This window comes from Sinocyclocheilus grahami, unplaced genomic scaffold (assembly GCF_001515645.1).
Source record: "Sinocyclocheilus grahami isolate Dianchi unplaced genomic scaffold, SAMN03320097.WGS_v1.1 scaffold613.1, whole genome shotgun sequence".
Taxonomy (NCBI): Eukaryota; Metazoa; Chordata; class Actinopteri; order Cypriniformes; family Cyprinidae; genus Sinocyclocheilus; species Sinocyclocheilus grahami.
Genome location: NW_015505792.1, coordinates 986449 through 989500, shown reverse-complemented (window position 1 = coordinate 989500; position 3052 = coordinate 986449). Strand labels below are relative to the sequence as shown.

The 3052-nt window shown below is 41.2% G+C and overlaps 1 long non-coding RNA gene across 1 annotated transcript in view; it reads right to left on the bottom strand.

Annotated features, from left to right (window-relative positions):
- The window catches only part of LOC107557666 (uncharacterized), an 8401-nt gene extending 5681 nt beyond the window's left edge, over nucleotides 1-2720 (bottom strand). The window contains exons 1-2 of the long non-coding RNA XR_001605420.1: nucleotides 2525-2720; nucleotides 2245-2308 (exon numbers count right to left, since the gene is read on the bottom strand). This is a non-coding gene — a long non-coding RNA (uncharacterized lncRNA). The remainder of the gene's footprint in view (nucleotides 1-2244; nucleotides 2309-2524) is intronic.
- Nucleotides 2721-3052: the final 332 nt, after the last annotated feature.

The following is a 3052-nucleotide window of genomic DNA, read 5'->3' as shown; positions in this document are numbered from 1 at the left end:
AGAGAGAGAGAGAGAGAGAGAGAGCTGCCGCCACCACTGAACCAGAGTGAAGGACGAGAGACCAAAGGAAAAGAGACCTGAGCGCACTCAGTGGACGCCTTCTTAAACGCAGCTGTCACACACACACACACACACACAGAGAGAGAGAGAGAGAGAGACGGCTGACAGCAGCAGTTGTCGTCTCATTCTCACTTTCTGTCTCTGTTAGGATGCAAATGCAGCACATCTGTGTGTGTGTGTGTGTCTGACAGTAGATTAACCTCTCATATTGTCTGGAGCTTCAGGGTGAGACGCACAGCGGGTCACATATGACACCGGACACAACAAACCCAAACCCCCTCCTGAGAGGAAAGACTGATCTATTACACCTGACATGCATTAATAATGTCTTTATATATATAATATATATACTGTATATATATAAATAGCTCAATATTTTTGTGGAAACCGGCATACATTCTATTTTTCAGGATTGTCACATTTGACCAATTTGATGCTTCCGTGATGAATAAAAGTATTTTCAATTCATATATATATATATATATATCCAGAATGCCTGTCTATAGCTCTCTGTCTCTGTCCATATAGTATATCTGCCTGTCTCTCACCGTCACATCATTTAATCTTGTAATGGTCTCCGTTCATTCATGATCTATTTATCCCTCTCTCTCTCTCTCTCTCTCTCTCTGTCCTTCACCCTGTCGTCCTCCTGTCATCTTCTCTTTCTCTGGGGTGATAAAATCACTGCCTCGTTCTCTTCATGCAAACGAGCCTCTCAGACAGACAGAGAGTGTTTAGGTTGAATGAAGGGTCGACGTATGTTTGATTTTGTCCTGAAAACATCAGCATCATTTCTTCATGCCTGCATCTGTTTGCTTCCATTAAGACTGAATGGGAGTTTCGTACGACACATCCTCGCACACGTTTAAAACACGACCGCACATGCATTGACACACACACACACACACGATGAGAAGACACGAAACACATCAGCTGTGATCTCATTCAGAGCTTAAAATGAGAAACACACACTTATAATTACAACGTCTACACAAACACAGTGAACAAACCCGTCGCCGCATGTATTCATCTGTTCTTTTACACATATTAAAAGCAGTTTTTTACATGCATTACTGTGTAAAATAACAGTGTTTTTATCACTAAGGTGAATAAATGCTGTATGATTGTTCATTGTTAGTTTATGATAACTAATGCTTTACCTCATGTTACATACACAGCATTATTGTAAAGTGAAACTGAACAAACACATCCGAGATTGAATGAAGTATCATTCACACACACACACACACACACACACACAGGGATATTCAGTATCTGTCTCTCTCTACCTCAGAGTTCATATAAGGGATTCTTTGGGGTTATTTCATGATTTGAAGGATTTACCTCATAAACCGTGTGAGGAACGGAAACACAGAGCGCAGGTTGAGAGCAAACAAGTGAGTGAGTGTGTGTGTGTGTTTGCGTTCTACAGGTTACATTGTCATTTAAGCTGATTGGCTGAATACCAGTACTGCCTAAACTGGTTTTCCCTCTTGTACACGCCTACAGCACTCACACACACACACATACACACACATACTCTCTCACACACACACACACACTCACTCACACACACACACACACACACACACACACACACACACTCACACACAGGCTCATTTCAACAAGTTGTGCGTGACATTCTATTTGTCTACGTGTTTATGAGATAACATCGGAAGTGTGCTGATATGAATCGAGCGCTGGTGAGGTCACACACACACACACACACACACGCTTATGATTTGCTCTGTAAATCATTCATCTGTTTTCTGACCATTATTCCTTAACTCTTTCCTCTGAAGAAAGAAAACAAGCTCTAATTCAAGCACAAATGTGTGAGATGCGTAGAGATACGAGACATAGATATATACTGTATTGGTGTAAAAAGATCACATTAGCAATTAAAGAATAACACTTCAGCAAAACATGCTCAGCTCAAAGTGTCTGAATCATTTTTGGTCCGGTAGTCCACTGTATGAAGAATCTTTGGGTGTAATTTGTCACAGTTTACTTTATTTAGCTATCCTCACTTACATAAATTTTACTAGTGTCCTGCACCCACTAGTAAAAAATATCAAAAATGATATCTGCTGTCTGAATAATTTTTGGTTTGACTGTAGATAGATGGATAGATAGATAGATAGATAGATAGATAGATAGATAGATAGATAGATAGATAGATACCTGTAGGGAGGGCAGGGCAGCAGCAGGTGTGTCGTCAGCTCTCAGAAACACTTGCTGTCCGCGTCTGAAACACAAACCACAAGCATCAGAATCTGCTGCAGTTTTTATCCATCCCTCTATCCATCAATCTGTCCATCCACTTCTGTCCAACAAAACTATCTCACACACACACACACACACACACACACACAGTTCTGAAGCTCCACTTTCTCCATCTCCTGTCCTCTGTGTGTGTGTGTGTGTGTGTGTGTGTAAGCATGCAGCAGCAGCGAGTGCTTACAGGTCTCTTCCTCGCTTCCTCTCATGAGCGTTCATGTCATTCCCTCCTGTGTGTCACAGCTCGGCACACACACGCACACACACACACACATACACACACACTCGTGTCGAGTCTCACGGAGGTCTGCGCTCGAGCCCTCAGCAGGGAACACACTGAGAGCACACACACAACACCACTGCTCTTCTGTCCTCTCTCTCTCTCTCTCTCTTGACTGGTGAAGCTTCTGATTCTCATGCTCATCAGGGTCCTAAAACCCTCTAACTTTCTCTCTCTATATATATATCCATATTTCTATATATGTGACCCTGGAGCACAAAACCAGTCATAAGGGTCCATTTTTTAAAATGAGATTTTGAAATTAATAAATAATCTTTCCATTGATGTATGGTTTGTTAGGATCGGACAATATTTGGCTGAGATACAACTATTTGAAAATCTGGAATCTGAGGGTGCAAAAAAATCTAAATATTGAGAAAATCATCTTTAAAGTTGTTCAAATGAAGTTCTTAGCAATGCATATTACTAATC